Source organism: Macaca nemestrina, chromosome 7 (assembly GCF_043159975.1).
Source record: "Macaca nemestrina isolate mMacNem1 chromosome 7, mMacNem.hap1, whole genome shotgun sequence".
In the NCBI taxonomy this organism is placed as follows: Eukaryota; Metazoa; Chordata; class Mammalia; order Primates; family Cercopithecidae; genus Macaca; species Macaca nemestrina.
In genome coordinates, this window is record NC_092131.1 from 61,523,216 (window position 1) to 61,541,968 (window position 18,753).

Here is an 18,753-nt window from a genome sequence, read left to right on the forward strand (position 1 = left end):
TAAATTGTTGATAAAGTTAAGTTCACTTCTTGTTAGATCTCTGACCCCCAACCAAGAGTTATAATTGTTCAGTCAGTAGGTCAGTAGTATAGAATCTCTATTTTAATCCAAGAACTCTCCCATAGCTCACAAATGTATTCCAACAATTAACTGAATGACAATCTACTAGGCTAAATTTGGATTCAAATAAAAATTCTTGTAGCTTCCACATAAAACAAAATAAATTCTTTTTAAGTAAATTTCTTAATTTTAAAAAATTAGACTTACAAAATCATCATTGGAGATTGGCAAAAGTTCAAATATTGCTAACATACCTATTTTTAAGTGCCACATTCAAATTTTAAAAGTTATTATTCCAAAATTATATTATATGCCACCCTTGGTTTTTTAACATAGATAAATCTCTAAAACAAATGTCTTACTTTTTTACTTTAGTTTAAAAAAATCCTACATTTATTTTACCCGACCAATTATTTTTACATTTTATTGTTAGAATATGCTCTTAACTATAATGATTGGTAATTCACAGTGCCGGTATGTCACAATATATTCCTGCTTATTTATAAGAATTCTAGGAAACGAAGTCTACTAAGAAGTAGTGCAAAGGTAAATTGATGGAAAACTATTGCTTTCTTCATTTGGAGATCTCTGTTGATTTAGGGTTGGATTATTTTCAAATACAAAAAAAAAAAAAAATTATTATTCAATAAGACAGACCCAAAAACTGTGTTATACAGCCTGGGCATGCACAATAGCAAAAGCTTTGACTTCTAACAACACCTGGAATAAATGATTCTTCCTCTCAGAGCCAAGAAGATTGATGCACAACTGGAGCCAGAATGGCAGAACTTTCTCAGAAGTGAGGAGTCTGTTGGACCAGAAGATCTGAGGTAAAATCTGCTTCAACATACCTTACTGTAAGTGGTCAAATTTGAAGCCCTCCAATCAGACCCTGCCAAGTCAACATTCCTAAATCCATTCTCTTGCCCTCTGATATCTTAAAATGTGCCCCACACTTCAAATTGGATAGATATATTTAAGCTCAACAATAGCCTTTCAACAGGCTGTTTCTGCAATACACCTTTTCTTTTCTCAAAAGCCAGAACCATAGGTATTAATTTCTGTGAGCACTGGGCTATGAGCCTATTTGGTCTGTAACAGGAGCCTGCTATAAAAAGGTTAAAAAAAAATCTACTATCCTCAACACAAAGTCATCTAATACAGCTCTAAGCTTGGAACTCTAACATGAGTGGAGAAAACAAGAGAGTAGAGATCATTGAGGAGGTTTTTATGGGACACACTGCCTACATCTGTTACCCACGTCTTACTCCCATGGCTGTATCTACCTTTTAAAGAGGCTCAAAAATGTAATTTTGTTTCTTATCAGAAGAAAAGAGAAATAGCCTACATTTCCATTTCATTCTCCCAACTATACTTAAAAACCACTCATTTCCTTCCCAAGTGAGCCAATGCAGAGAGCCAGCAGTCACTGGCCCAGCTCAGTCAACGCTCAGGAACTTCAGATTGTAGACATATCCTCTTTAACAGGTCAAGACATGGCTCCATGCAGCCCAGCAATTATGAACTAGAAAGAAGTTATCCAATAACTCTATTCAATAACTCTATCCAATAATTCTATTCAATTATTTAAATATTTCCATTTTGGATGAGTATTTAGCAACGTGGAGAAATGCTCATGACCTCATAAACAATAATGAGTAACAACAAATGATATATATAACCCTACCTACAATATGAATTCAATTCTGTTTATATTAAAGGAGAGAAAAAGAATGAAAAATAAGTAACATTTGTACTTGGATAGTAATTTTTGTGTTATTCTTTATGCAATTGGATACTAAATGTGAATTGTCTTCTTTGTTCAGCGTTTTCAAAGAGACTCTAGAGTCTAAAATGAACAACCAATCAATTCTACAAACCTTGCATCTTGAGGAGTTGCTGCACCTCTTTTCCAGGATTTGCAAAAGATGTAGTCCAAATCGAGTTCAGCTAGAACTGGCCTGTCATTGAGATATGGCTCATGAAAGAGATTGACGTTTAGGAGGCAGGGAAAAGGAAATATTTTGAGAGACTTCGTGTGCTCCGCACATGGAGGTGGCTTCCTTTTGCCTCAGGTGAAGGGAATTTCAACAAGATCACTCAGAGAGTTTGATCAGTGATCCTAGAATTTGCAGGACATAGGGACTGCCATTTGACTCACCCTTTAGCAAGCAGGAGGAAAGGTTACGTGGCTGGCACTTCTCGTGTCTGGGAAGAAACAACTGTGAAGTGCTGACCTAGATGAGTGTTGCACTTCCACTGATGTGTAGGCAATGGCCAATGTTTTCCAGGGTCCAAATGTGGACCCAGCAACAGACAGGCTGTCTGTAATCACTTTATAAGGGACACTAACAACAATGACTACTGGTACTAAAGAGAGCACAACAGAAGTAGCTCTGCGAGGAGAGGGCTAAGCTACCGCCCTCAGGGGAGGCAGACCCACATCAAAGACATCACAGCAGTCCCTTTCCCATGAAACAAAGAGCTAGGAATTGTCCATTTGACACACACACAAACCAGATCCCAGACTGCAAATGATTCAACTAATGAAAAGCTTGTTTTTTTCACTTGCTGTTCTAGCCTAATTACGTAGGTGTCAGAAGCAGTTGCAAGCTAGGAGAGAAGTCAGAGCAAGACAGAAGCCAGTTCTGCCTTTGCTTCAGGATTCACTGTCCACTCAGAGGCAGGCTGGCACATGGGGGATGAGAACGTTCCAAGAAAGATGTGAATTTGGAATTTTCATTTTTGTGGTAGATGGGGATTTACTTAGTGAAAGGAGCATGTTTTTGCAACTAATAGTGACCAAAATAATTTGTACTTACTAAAAATTATCTTAAAAACATGGGATTACCCTAGCATTTTATTTCAGAAACTGAAATTAACAGAAAACTATAAAATTACTTTCTGCCTGCAACCTAAGAAGGCCAACTCATGCCAAAAACCAGTTACATTCACAATTACCTGGATTTTGTAACTTCCTACAATGAATAAAACTTACTATAAAGCAGAAAAGCCATCACTGTTTGTGTACGTGTTTGTGCGTGTGTGTTACATGCATGTGTGTATCTGAGGTGTATCACTGTAATCACCTGATGTCAAGACAAATGATCAATTCTAGCAATTCAGTACAAAATGTCAAACTAGATGTTTGGCATGAGGTAGGCATAAACAACTTCAGCATTGACTGAATTTTTAACATTTAAACCAGTTATCTGAATGTCATGGAGATCAAAATATGGAATGTGGTGACCTAAAATCTTTAGCCAAAAGGTTGAGCTTTGCAGAAGCTTGCATTCTATGCATTATAGATTAATTTGCTAACTAAACAATTTTGCCCTGATTAGCCTTTTAATAATTCGTAGGAAGCTCATCGGTTGCAGATAAAAAGTTCATAGCAATTAGTTTCCAACTAATATTTTAGCACACTATAGCATAAGGATTATTTTGCAATAATCAGTATCAAGAGTAGAATATATAATTTATCCAGACAAAGCTACAAATAAACTATCTCATATTTTTTCCTCCCAACAAAGTATATAGTAAACCTGAATTCCCTATCGAACTACTTAAAAGTTTTGCAATTATACCAACAGAGGTGAAGGAAAAAGTATCAACATCTATACATACTTTTGCTGCGTAGTAAGAGCTGTTTTTATTCCCTAACCTTTGTCTCATACTTCACAGCAAATATGTGAAAATATTACCGTTAATAAGCTTCTTGGATCTTCCTTTATTTGCTTTAACTTTTTTCTTTTATCTCTCTCTTTCAATACACATTTTTTCTGAACACCTGCTAAATGTGTGGTATCTTTTAGGTGATAAGAATTCATAAAGAAATGCAAAGTTATGAAAAATGCTGGATATCACTAATTATTAGAGAACTGCAAATCAAAACCACAGTGAGACACCATCTCATAACAGTTAGAATGACTGCTGTTAAAAAGTCAAAAAATAGCAGATGCTGGTAAGGTTGCAGAGAAAAGGGAACCCTTATACATTGCTGGTGGGACTGTAAATTTGTCCAGCTACTCTGAAAAGCAGTGTGACAATTTCTCAAAGAACCTGAAACAGAATTACCATTTGACCCAGCAATCACATTACTGGATATATACCCAAAAGAATATATATTGCTCTGCCATAAAGACACATGCAAGCATATGTCCATTGTAGCACTATTCACAACAGCAAAGACATGGAATCAACCTAAATACCCATCAATGGTAGACTAGATTAAAAAAATGTGGTAGATATATACCATGGAATACTACACCACCAGAAAAAAAGAATGAGATCATGTTCTTTGCAGTAACATGGATGGAACTGGAGGCCATTGTCTCAAGCAAGCTAATGCAGAAACAGAAAACGAAATATCGCATGTTCTCACTTATAAGTGGAAACTAAACAACAAGAAAACATAGACACGAAGAGCAGAACAACAGACAACAAGGCCTACTTGAGGGTGAAGGCAGGTAAGAGGGAGAGGGTTAGAAAAATACCTGCTGGATACCATACTTACTATCTGAGTGATGAAATACTCTGTACATCAAATCCCTAGGACATGCAGTTTACGTATATGACAAACCCGCACGTACACCTCTGAACCTAAAATAAAAGTTATAATGAAAAATAAAAAAGAAATACAGAGTTGGCTCTTCTCACAAAATATCCATAGTCTTGAAAAAAAGGGAAAAAAAAGACTTGAAAACAGTTAAATTTAAGCTAATATATGCTAAAGTGGGGGTACATATAAGTTTGTATATATCAAAATAAGAGCAAGCTCTTCATGTTTTCTAGAAAAGCCAGACTTTTATTTGTTATTTTTATTTTCTCAATAATTTATTTTCATAGTCAAATATTTATTTAGTTGTCTACTCCACATTTATTCATTCTGAATAATATTCTGAGTATTATTTAGTTGTATGCTAAGGTGCTGCCCAGAGTTTACTTTTAACTCGAGGCTAGACTAAGGTAATAATCTGGATTTGTATAGTCAGTTTCAATATTAATGGGTTCTTGAAATTCTTCTTGAAAGAATAGTTAACATTGAACAACTGAATTGGAAGCTATGAACATGGTTTTGTTTTAAAAAGAGCTTAAAATGTTACAACCACCTTAATTAAACTTAACTTTAGACACAATTATTGATAATAGTTCTTTAGCATAATACTTCACACACATTTAACAATTCGTTTCTTTTCCTTCACAGATGGAGGAATTAAATCTCAAGCCCCTTCTAACTAGGGCTAGCCATTTTGAGAAGCACCCTGTTTTTATTTTTGTTTAATTTGCATTCAGTTTATGAGATATGCTTCTTGTCACTACTGTTAATCATTTTTATTAAGAAAATGCAGCAAAATGCACAAATAATTATACAGATACTGTTTTTTGATAAACATGTTGACAGATTGGAACTAAACTTTTTGCTGGCAGGCAGTGTTGCTATATGTGAGGATATCAGTTTGCCCCCTCTGGATGGGTGCTGTATTTAGATTGGCATAAAATTATTTCTTCTAATCAGGATAAAAAGTTCATTATCTTACACTTACTAGTCATAGGAAGACATAGAAAGTTGAATTTAGGGTAGAATTTTTCCCCCAAAACAAAGAAAAAAATCATATAAATTCAGATTATTTTTACTACATAAAATAAGGAATAATGAGGTTAACAAAAAAATCCATTTGTTAGAAAATAACTATTTTGATCACTCCATGATAACATCATATGATCTTAGAATATTTCTTGTTAATGTAATAGCAGATAATTTAAAAAAAGCAGAAAAATTCTATAACTTTAGAATCCATTTAACAGACGTTAATTCAGTGAGTGCTATATAGGGATTGGACTGAACAACAAGAACATTTCCCTGTCCTCATTTTCAAAGAAATTTCAGAGTATTGAGAGACACAGGTAAGTGCTAGGATTGTGCATTCTTTGCCATAAGAACAAATGGAGGAACTTCTCATAGTGGCTGAGGTGAAAAGGGGCAGAGGTTTTCACAGAGGCCTAGCTAATGATATTTATTTAACTAAACTAAGTTTACCTCCACAAGCAGTACATGAGAGTGACAATTTCCCCACACCATTGTATATTATTGAGAAATAATTTTCTGCTTTGGGAAACTTCCCAAGACATTAAATATTTATTGAGCTCTTGTTGGAGAAAATAAAAATAAATGCAATAAATAATAATATAAATTGTAATAAAGGAATATGGGTCACAGTATTTGCTCTTAATTTCAAAGTCTATTAAGAAATTAGAGATAATTACCCCAAAAGTTAAATAATTATACGGAAGGAAGCTAATGCAATATAAGTAATGAGAAAGAGTGTGGCAGCTTTTAGGTGACAAAAATTTATAGAAAATGAAGACCCTATGAACAAACAGATGACAAAACCTCAGACAGAAAAGCCGTATCTGCAAAAACATGATGAGTGTGGCTGTAATATATGGGACATGCATTGATAAGATCATGGGAAAGACAGAGGAAAGCCAGTAAGACACCATGGTATTAAGCACATATGAAGAATATTAAGATACCTCAAGGAAGTGTGCTTTTTCAAAACACTGCATTCATTTTCAAATTCAATCCATAAATATCGATAGAGCATGTACTATGTGTCAGGTACTTGGGACAGAGAGTGCATAGAGCCAATGGTTGCAGCCCTTAATATTTAGAACCTAAATATTTTCCTACAAAGAAATTTGACACAGAAAAAATATATGCAACAGAATTATTCAGTGCCCTTTCACAGGTTCAAATTAAAATAATCTACATATGTGTGCCTACACACATACATATATATGCATATATTTACATTATATATGCTTTGTATATCACGTATGTAAATTGTGCATAGATAAGTAGATGAATGAATACAATGAGGCTAATATTAAATAATTATTTATCAACCAATCATTAAATAATTATGCTATACCAAGTACTGTACCAGGAACTTTACATATGATACTTTATTTGTAGTTTCTACAACTTTAAGAAATAAGTTTGTTACAGTGATTTTATTAACAAAGCTATCATTATACTCCTGCTATCAATAAGAATGAAAAAATCACTTGAATAATATTGTCTACTTTTCTATATATTGAAATGAATGTTTTTGTTGATAACTAAAATGTTAATTTTTTTCAGAGAAAATGCTTCCAGAATATGCTCAGAACAATTTAAATGTCATAAAGATGTAGCTGAGTTTCTTACAATACTGAAGTTTGTCATACTGCCATATTTCATGTGCATCTGAGTTGGAATTTAGAAATTATAACATCAAATTATATTCTTAAATTAATTAGGATATAAAATAATTTAAGGAATTAAAATACTTAGAAATCAACAAATTCAAGTAATATAATCTATTTTGATGCTTTTTATTAAAATTTGGTCCAGTTTCAAATAATTTGCAATAAGTATTCCTAATAGACTTCTGTGATTTAATCGAGTATTTGCTGAACTTTCATAGTTTACAGTTTGGTGTTAGGCATGGGTCACTGCCCTCACTATTGCTATTAGACAGAAATATGGTGAAATATGATTATTTTACAGCAGAACCAGAAGGAACAGTTATGAGAAGGTTCCCAAAGTCGTATCTCCTTTATTTTCACTCCTGAAAATATAAACTTATTTTTTAAAATTGATATTAAAACCACTCAAATTACTTTTCTGCCTTTCTTTTCACTCTTCCCTCTTCTTTTCTGAGACAATAATAATTCTTGTTCGTTTGATCATACCCATCATTCTTATTGCCTAGCTCTTTTTCCTTCATTATCAAATTATCTCCAAGTTGTATTATAATCACTTCCAAACATGTCTACCTCTCCATATTTTCAAACAAACAGAAACCAAACAGTATCAATGACTACACATTTTCTCCTATCTAAATTTTGTCCTATCTGTCATCATAATGACAGTTTCAAATCCCTCCTATGCTACCCTTTTGTATTCTCTCCTTGATTCTTTCCTGAAAAGAACCTTTCCTGGAAAGGTAATTCTCACATGTAATGTCATTTTTATTCTAAGCCTTTATTCAGTAAACAATTCTGAAGGAAGATAAATTTCCTGAAAAAATTGTTTTCAATTATTTAAAATCTAATGCCTTTCTCTTCAGAAGCACTTTAAATATTCCATTCCTGAAGACAGGAGGTATTTTACATGATTGATTTTTCTATCAAGAGTATTCAATGCTGTGCAATTTAGTATAAAAATAAAATTAGCTAGCTCTCTGCTATTCATTAATCAGAATTGAATACATTCTTTGAGGAAGATATAAGTTTTTTTTTTGGGGGGGGGGCTAGCTAAATAACTGACTGCTTTAAAAACATTTAGAATAAATGAAACCTGTAACTTCAATGGGAAGTGATAGCCATATAAACCTTACTCTGTCATAGTTAGCATTTAGCTTTGTTCTGCAGTGCTACAAACCTGCACTCTCTCTCCAGCTCCCTTTTTCCCTATCTCTCTCTCTTCTTCTCTCTTCCCCTCCCCTCTTACTACCTTCTTAATTCCCATTAACATAATTTTTCTGATAGCAAAAGCAAAGGATCTCAATTTAGAAGTAAGGTATTTTCTATTCAAGTCAAGAGAAAATTTTGTAAATATCTGAATGACACATTGGCAACACTTTTAGAATTCATGGTAAGCATTCTATTGAATTTAACAATCTTGGAGTGCTAAGGGATTGCCTTTTAAAAGTTTCTGACTAGGAAAGTTAGAGATTTAGTGAGAATATTCACAGCTACTTAAGTGCGTAAATTTTCTAGCTGGAAAGAATTTTAGAGAACTGCTATAATAATCACGTTACAGATGAGATACTGGAGGAGGGCAGGAGTGAGGCGTGACTCCCTCCTTGTTATCTCACTCACCAGTGTCAACATCTACTGGCAAACAAGGCCTGGTTTTATGTCCAGACACAAAAGGGAAAGGTTTACACAGCCTCTCTCTATCACAGATACTCCTGTTTTTCAGGTCACAGCACTTCCATACACAGAAGCTGATCCGTGAAGAAGTTCCAGAAACACACTCTGAGCACCTTGATCTTCAAACTTGTCCTACATTCTGGGTTAAGTACACATAAAAGAGGGTGCTTCACTGGCAACTCTTTGCCTTCTATAAAATCTCCAGAATAAAGCAACTGAAGGAAATTAGCTTATTTATGGAACCTGTGAAGATTTTAAAATAGTGATTTGTCAATTGTTCTTATAATCAACCAGATAATAAATTTTACAAAATCTTTGCTTAAAAATAAATGCCAAATTAAATGCAGTTGGATAGATGTGCACATACCTTCACTGAAATGAAGTCAGAGATCAGTATATTAAACACAGTTTTTGGATTTGAATCCTGCTTTGTCACTTAAGATCTGGGTGAACTTGTCAAGCAAAACTCTCTGTAACTCAATCTTCTTAGCTTTAAAATAAGGATAATAAATTTACCTTTATCTTTGTGGTGTTGTGAGGATAAAACAAGTCAATACATATTGAACTCCTTGAATAGATTCTGAAACTTATTAAGTCTTCAAAGATGGAGTTCTTAATGATTGAATGTCACATTAAAAGTATCCTTATTGTACATGCCTTGTCACATATGGTCTCACAGTCATTCCAATCAATGCTCTGCTTACTCCATTTTTCTTGCAGTCCCAGGATAGAGATAAGTATATAAGAAATTTGAGCATCTGTAAATTTTGCTATCTTCAAGCAGTCCTGGAGCCAATCCTCTTAAGGATCCCAAAAGATGCACGCTAATAGGTCTAAATTCTTATATAAACATGTACAATATTTTTTCTTTCGGGAGATGAAACCCTTAAGAAATGAGGAATCCACATGTTCTAGGAATGCCCACACAGAGGCCTAACACTTGATATGAGAGAGCTTGTTTTAACCATGTAGATATTTCATGTAGCATAAAAGTTACTAGTTACTTCTACAGTCACCTAAAGTTAAATCTGCTGCCTTATTTCATGTTCCCCATGGGCATGCCCTTGGCAAATACCACGAGTATAGTAATTCCAGAAGAAATTATCTCTAAGGAAGAATTATAATAATGTATGTTAAGACTCAAATACTTTAATTTCTCTTGCCAAAATCTTGTTTGGTATTTGGTTATGAGAATGTGCTATGTGCTACAATGAATTGATCAGAACAGAAGAAAGAAGAAAAAAACTAAGAGAGCACGAATAAGAGAAGTCATTAAGAAAATTAATTATTCTCTAGAGCACACTCTCAAAAACCTAGACATGTAGACATGGCCTCCAATTGTCCCAAAGAATCCAAACTGCAACATGTGTGTGTGTGCATGCACTCCCTGTGTGTGTATTCCACTTAGAGAACTAGTTTCTTACCTCTCATTCATCATTATCACCACCAAAGACAGAGAGGGAGAGGGAGAGGGAGATTAGGTGAGATTTGCCTCCAGACTTATTCTGAAAGTAGCTTGGCGATAACTTCAGAGGTACTAGTACCAACAAAATATTAGCAACACAAATTTGCATGTTTAATATTGCTCTTTATTTTTTGTATTTTTTGGGATGGCTGCCTGAGATTGCAACTGTTTTTCCTGCAGGACATATAATTCAATTTTTTTTTCCTTATAAAGAATGGATCAACAGAATTAAGTAAATATCAACAAATTGCTTCTTTAAAAGTTTGTTATTTTACTTTCCAAATGGTAGTATCAGACTTTACCTGTGTCATTCAATCTTTAAATATTAATATTGTTGTTGTTTCTAATTTGACAGTTAAGATATTTCATTTTTGTGTTGTGTTTATTTTACTACTACATTGGGCACATTTTTATAATTTTATTAATCCTATATATTTCCTCCTTTGTAAATTGTCTCTTTACAGTCTTTGTCTATTAAGAGTGGGTTTTGACTTTTTATTTTTATTTTTTTTGGAGACAGGGTCTCACACTGTTGCCCAGGCTGGAGTGCTGTGGTGCAATCTTGGCTCACTGCAATCTCCATTTTCCGGGTTCAAGTGACTCTCATGCCTCTGCCTCCCAATTAGTTGGCATTGCATTTGCCTGCCACCACACCTGGCTAATTTTTGTATTTTTATTAGAGACAGGGCTTCACCATGTTTGCCAGGCTGGTCTCAAACTCCTGACCTCAAGTGATCCTCCTGCCTCAGCCTCCCAAAGTGCTGGGATTACAGCCTGAGCCACAGCACCTGACCTGATATTTTCTTTTGAATGTTAATTTACTATAGATATTATCTTTTTTCCTTATTTTTTAATAGTTAATGGTTGTTTTTCAGCTGTAGTTATAACTTTTTGATATTAAGATAAAATTGTAATGTGTTGAAGTAAAATCTACTAACTTTAAAAAAATATTTTATTATTATTATTATTATTGAGACAGGGTTTCACTTCTGTCACCCAGACTGGAGTGCAGTGACAGGATCTAGGTTCACTGCAACCTCTGCCTCCCCAGGCTCAGGTGATTCTTCCACCACAAACTCCCGAGTAACTGGGACTACAGTCATGCACCACCATGCCCAGCTAATTTCTTGTATTTTTAGTAGTGATAGGGTTTCACTATGTTGCCCAGGCTGTCTCAAACTCCTGAGCTCAAGCAATCTGTCTGCCTTGCCCTCCTAAAGTGCTGGGATTACAGGTGTGAACTACCGCGCTCAACCCTATTTTGTTACTTTTATGCCCTGAAAGTGATTTTCATCCAGAGATGAGGCAAATTTTCACATGCATTTTCATCTAGCCAATTTATTTTCACATTTAAGCACTTCAGAGCAATTAAGTTTTTTGAATGTAGGAGAAATAGACATATTAATTTATTGCTGAACACCATAGTTTCTCAATATATTTTATTGTACAAAGCAAAATTTCACCATTCTGTCATAATATTTATTAAATATCAAATATCAAATGTGAAATCACAGAAGAAAAGTCATGTGCACCCAGCAGTCAAGTCAGATATCACCAAGAGAAGGCTATCATGTCGCCTCCCAAGACTCTTCCTAGAAAGGCGTTTCCATGATAAATTTACTGTAATACAGGGACTGGCTTTCTGACTGCCATAGTCTAAGTAATGATTTGTCAATACATCAGAAATAGACTTTTCTAGTTTACACTCCCACCAACAGTGTCACTTCTCCACAATCTTGCCAGCATCTTTTATTTTTTTGATGTTTAATAGTAGGCATTCTGGTGGTGTTAGATGGTATCTCATTGTGGTTTTGATTTGTATTTCTCTACTAATCAGTGATATTGCTCTTTTTTTTTCCCATATGACTGTTGGCCACATGAATGTCTTCTTCAGCCATTGTGGAAGACAGTGTGGCGATTCCTCAATGACCAAAAGACAGAAATATTATTTGACCCAGTAATCCCATTACAGGTATATACCCAAAGGAATATAAATCATTCTATTATAAAGACACATGCATGCACATATTTATTGCTGCACTATTCACAATAGTAAAGACATGTAATCAACCTACATGCCCATCAATTATGGACTGGAAAAGAAATTTGTGGTACGTATATATCATGGAATACTATGCAGCCATAAAAAATGAATGAGATCACATCCTTTCAGGAACACGGATGGAGCTGGAGGCCATTATCTTTAGCAAACAAATGCAGGAACAGAAAGCCAAATACCGCATGTTCTCATTTATAAGTGGGAACTCTTAATGACAAAAACTGCAATTGATTTTGCACCAACCTAATAAATGATGAGAACTCATGGACATATAGAGGGAAACAGCAAACACAGTAGCCTATTGGAAAGTGGAAGGTAGCAGGAGGGAAAAGATCAAAACAATAACTAATGAGTACTAGGCTTAATCCCTGAGTGATGAAATAATCTGTACAACAAACACCCATGATACCTATGTAACAAACCTGCACTTGTACTCTTCAACTTAAAATAAAAGTTTTGAAAAAAGAAATAGTCCAGAAATAACTCACAAGTTTCCGAAACAAAATAAAAAAAATACGTATATTGTATAAATATACAAACACTAAATATTGTACACAATAAAATAAGAAAATTCCAACACACCTTTCTCTCTTGCCAATCTCAGTATGTATTCTAGAGGTAGCCAGTTTTGGGTACTTTCTCTCTCTCTTATTTTTTATTTCTGTCACACACACACAAACCCACAAATATATGTGTATGCACATACAGACACTCATGGGCACAGAGACACACAAACACATCTATCATTTAAAAATCTGTGATTTAAAAATCAATATTGTAATTTTAAAAATATATAAATTAGTTAAAAAAGAAAACAGTAAGTACAAATATACCAAATATATAAAAAGTATATTTGCTACAATTTTCAGCAGATAATATATTTCATCTACACTTAATTCACCAAGTTTTTTGCTTTGCCTGTCTTTTTTTCTTAAATTAAGAAGAGTTGTTGCATTTGGCAAAATAATTTTTATGTTCATGAGGTAAATTACATTGATAAATTTATGTGATGGTGAATGACATTATATTCATGGTATTTGTACTACTTTATCCTGATATATAAATTCTGGTACTCTGCTTCATTTTGTCTGAAAATATTTTGTATTCAAATTTTTAACTGAAAAAATGTTTGCAAATTTCTTGTATTCTTTCCAATTTTGGTATAAAATCAAGTTGGATACCTTTCCTACTTTGTGTAAAATATTTTGTGTAAAATAGGAACTAACTGCTTCTTGGACTGGTAAACATACCAATAAAAATTGTCCTTTATAAAACTGTTTTACTACAAATTCAATTTATTTAATGACTATATTTTGTTTGCTACAAATTCATGAGTTAAAATTATTAATTAATATAATCCTGTAAAACTATCAGTTACATTTAAGTCTTTGAATGTATTGGCACACAATTTATCCTGGTTTTTGTTTCACATATATTTCAATTTCTACTCTATTACAATTTTGTTTCCTTTTTTATTCCTATTTTTTTGTTTTCTTTTTTTAATTCCCCGTGATTATTATTACTCGACATTTGTGTAATATTTTACTTTTTTTTTTGGAAAGAACAAGCACCAAAAATTCATCTTTGTTTTGGGACCTATTTAAGCAATATTTCATTTTATCAACATTAAGTGCTGTTAAATTTTCTTTTAATTTGTTTTAGTGTTCATTAATTTTTTAAATTGCGTTAATTTTCAAAATGCATTTTTATAGTACTTGTTGCTATATATTTACCTATAATTTCTATCAATTTGACAGGATTTCTCCTAAATATTAATTTAATCGGTATTACTGTTGCTGAACTTAATAAATTTTGATATATATTTTTCTGAAATTGCTTATTTTCAGTACTTCAGGGCTCTTTTTATCTACAGGAATTCTCTTTAAATAAAGAGTAAATATTAAGAACTTTATTAGTAATAAAGTACAGTCAAAAGAATAAGGCTGAAGACAAGTAAAAATTGAGTGATAAATGAATGGGTGAGTAATGGTGTAATCTTAGTGAGGCAAACTGATAAATTTTTTAGATACTTTAAAAAGTTAGTATGCACAAAATCGTGATTAGAGTTCATTTTTAACTTTAAAGAAATAAAAACTTCAAGAACAAAAAAGAATGCAGAGTTTTAGACGCTCCCGACGTACCTACTCTGTGCCAACCATGTTCAATTGTTCTTTAAATTTTCCGCAAGGAATATGGAATTATCATAAATTATCAGGCCACCATCTTATCATTCTCCTAATTTCTATCCAAATTGTTAAATCAGAAAGAAGATCACTGAAAACAAATTAAATAAGAAAACAAATCTAGTAAGAGAAGTATCATAATTGCACAAGAACACTATAGGTAGAAAATGCAAAACTCAAATGAAAGAAAAAATTGCTTTAAATAAGAATCTCATTAATTTCTCAAACATTTATTTACAGATGCTGTAGATATAGGACTAATGTGGTACTTAATAACATTCACCAAACAAAAGAATTTAAGCATATATTATAAAGAATAATGACCAGATATTCTACATTCAGAAAAAAAAAAAAGAGACTAGTTTCATCTGAAGCAGAAAATCTTTATTACCTTGTATAATAATGATCTTCACTTAGGACATTTTAAGGCATTAGAATAAGTTACAAGGAGAATTCATAATGGAAAATTGGAAAAAATACAAATTACAGTTTAATATGAGACATCACTGTTTGCAAATATCTATTCAGGATAGAATTCAAAATGCAATGCTTATAGAAACATTATAATCTTATATAAGAATTTTAAATACTCAATATAATCCCTTTTGTAAGTATGAATAAGCTATAAATACTATATGACTTACAGCTCATGGAATCCTTTCTCTTTATGTCATTAAAAGTTAAGAATCTCTCTGTAGAGTACTTTTTAGGTGGCAGAAATGGTTTTCCTACTGTTACATTCCTATTGTGTGTGCATCTGTTCCACAGTATTTTTTATAAAAAATATTCACTGTGATGGCCACAGAGAACCAGCATAGTTGATTGACAAGCATTATGGGTATCTGTGGCTAAGCTAGTAGGCAAAATAAATCCAGTCGTGAATAAACCTATTCATTCTTCAATAAATGAAATAACTCAAAAGTGAAATCTTTAACATTATAATTCACATGCTGCTCATATGTCTTTCTAATTTATGTTTTTGCCTTGGTACTGGGCTTTATAGTAACACTGTGATTGAATGTGTTTGCGTTACATGTGGGGTTATCCTAGTTAGCCAAGTGGAGTCAGTCGTTCATACATCGTCATTGCATCAATCTTACAATCAAGTAACAAACAATCTGTCACCCACTGTTCCAAGAACGATGCCAGATGTCTTATTAGTCTTAACATTCTATTTCTCTATCTCAAAACTGCATGTGCTCTCCAATTGTGTTATAGTCTCCTATACCTTGTCTTGATTTGTTGTCCATTGCTTTGCTAGATAATTGAGGAGTTGCATAAAGTATTTGGACGTCAAATCTGGAAGAGCATGGAGGCCATAGTTTCGTTAAAAGGTAAACATGACTAGATTTGTAGCAAACGTGTTTGGAACTACTAATTAGTTACTTTAATGCTTTAATATCAAATAAAAAGATGTTGGAGCTTTGAGTTGAGAAGATTCTATTTGCCTGATCTAAATCAAATGCTTTCTTTGGTTTTCATTTAATAATTCCATGAAAACTAACCTCAAATGTCTTGTAGTTAGTTTTCTGTAATCATTCTGTATGTGGTCTTCATTTTTTATATCAATAATACTATAATTGGTGGTAAGTTAGTGTGATAATTTTCCTAAATATACATCAGATAATACAAAGACTGTTAGGAAAATGACTATTTCTTTGAAGTATGAGATAATCTTGTTGGCTTATTCATAATTAAATTGCCAGTCAAAAAATAAATTAGTCACAGCCAAGTCTCGTTAGTATTAAATAATAACAGAGAGAAAAATATACATGATACTTCAAATATTTTCTACATTAAAAAATAAAATGTAAATTATCATCGTTGATTTAGGTCTCCTCATTCAACTCCCAGCTTAGTGCCTAATCTTTAGCTCTTCAAATATTTTGGGATTACATTGTATAATCACATATAAAAAGGTCATTGCAAAGTCTTTTTTCCTTTCCAATATTTACTTGAATTCTGCCTTATGAAAGAATTATCATCAACTTGGATTTTAAAGAAATGGAAAACATTTTGGAAAGAGTAAGCACAGGATAGGTACTTACTGGGCTAAAGAGGATCATTTAGATATGCTGATGTAATGGAATGAAAACTGAACAGAATTTACTGCTTGCAGCACTTTTCCTTTTATACGTGTCATCACCAGCTTGAAATTTTATATAAAAACAAGATTGTTCCATCAAGATCAATTGTTTCTGCATTAAGGAAATAGAAACATTTTAAAAGGAGAATAGAGCAACATAAAAATACTATAATAAGGATTCAAAAATAGAGGAAACGTAAGATTTGAAATCAGCTTGTCTTACAAAGCAATAACAATGCATACTTATAAAGCTAGAATGATAGTAATTATTTTGAAGGAAAGAATACCCTCTATTTCTGGAGGTGAAAACCATTATGGATTTACATATTAGTTTAGTTTGACCTCTAAGAATCTGTTTTTACATAGCTGACTTTGTAAATTTACTCAGGTTCACGTATTCTTCATTTACCGTATGTTCACAATTATACTTAAAGTTTAAGTATAATTAGAGCTCCAGGGTCAATTCAGGGTCAGATGAAAATCGAACTAATGAAAATGATTATTTCAGCAGAGTTTGGTTTATACACTGTTTATTCTTTTCTGAATCAGGAGGTACTGTGGCAGAGTTCTAGTCAGCAAAATCTGGACTCTGCAATGGTAAAACTTTCCCTTATATCTTACCACACATTCCAAAGTTTGATTCAAATGGGGCTGACCTTCATGCTAAAAACGCTCAATAAATTCGGTATTGATGGAACGTACCTCAAAATAATAAGAGCTATTTATGACAAACCCACAGCCAATATACTGAATGGGCAAAAACTGGAAAAATTCCCTTTGAAAACTGGCACAAGACAGGGATGCCCTCTCTCACCACTCCTATTCAACATAGTGTTGGAAGTTCTGGCTAGGGCAATTAGGCAAGAGAAAGAAATCAAGGGTATTCAGTTAGGAAAAGAAGAAGTCAAATTGTCCCTGTTTGCAGATGTGTCTATTCAATTTATCGAATACAATTAGAAAAGAGATAAGAATTTGAGGCAGAAATTAGGAAAAAATAAAATGATCCCTATTTCCACAAGAACTAATAATGTACCTGAAGAATATCTGATAATCATAGAACTAAAGGCAAATAATTCCCAAAGTAACCAAACATACAATTAGCATAGTAGCCTTCATATACTCAAACAAAAAGTAGTTAGGAGTTAAGCCAGAAGGGAAAACTCTTCTAACACTAGCAGTATTCCAAAAACAAAAGAAAGAAAAAAACTTTTAGCAATAAAATTAGAAAAAAAAGTGCAAAATCTATATAAGAAAAACCATAAAAAATTCAAATCATATAAAAATAGCTTTAGGCAACTGAAAATGCATCTTTGGATGAAATGCATTGTCATATTGTGAGGTTAGAAAACAGTCCAAAAGATCACTCTAATTCAGACACCAACTGAAGAGTTAGTCCTCAAGACCACTCTTACTTCGCACATCAGTTGCAAGTATTGGGGTACTCAAGACTACATTCAGCTTTGATAATTGACTAGAAGGACTCACAAAACTCACAGAAACCTGTCAATACTCATAGTTATCATTTATTACAGTGAAAGGGCATGCATTAAAATCAGCTGAGGGAAGAGACCCACAAGGCAGAGTACAGGAAAGCTCCAAATATAGTTTTCAGGTGTCCTTTTCCAGTAAAGTCATGTACGACATTAACACTGTGTTACAATAGGCGTTAAACGTTGACAGCCAAGGAAGTTCACCTGAATCTTGGTGTCCAGGATTTTTATTGAAGGTTGACCTCAGTCTCTATCCCGTCTGCAGTTCAACCTGATATTGCATGACCTAATGCCCTCACCCTAAGTCACATCCTAGAATTCGAAGGCAAAGGTCACACCTCTTTTGGGACAAGGTTGAATTGTTTACTATGGAAACATATATGCTATTTTTTTCTAAATTAATTTATATGTTTTGATATAATGCCAGTAAAATATCAACATTCTTTATCTGGGATTAGGGAACAGTCAGTTCTAAATTATGTATG

The 18,753-nt window shown here is 33.2% G+C and overlaps 1 long non-coding RNA gene across 1 annotated transcript in view; it reads right to left on the bottom strand.

The window, feature by feature from the left end:
* Nucleotides 1-16,893, bottom strand: part of LOC139364099 (uncharacterized) — a 29,109-nt gene extending 12,216 nt beyond the window's left edge. The window contains exon 1 of the long non-coding RNA XR_011625369.1: nucleotides 16,741-16,893. This is a non-coding gene — a long non-coding RNA (uncharacterized lncRNA). The remainder of the gene's footprint in view (nucleotides 1-16,740) is intronic.
* Between the last annotated feature and the right edge of the window lie 1,860 nt (nucleotides 16,894-18,753).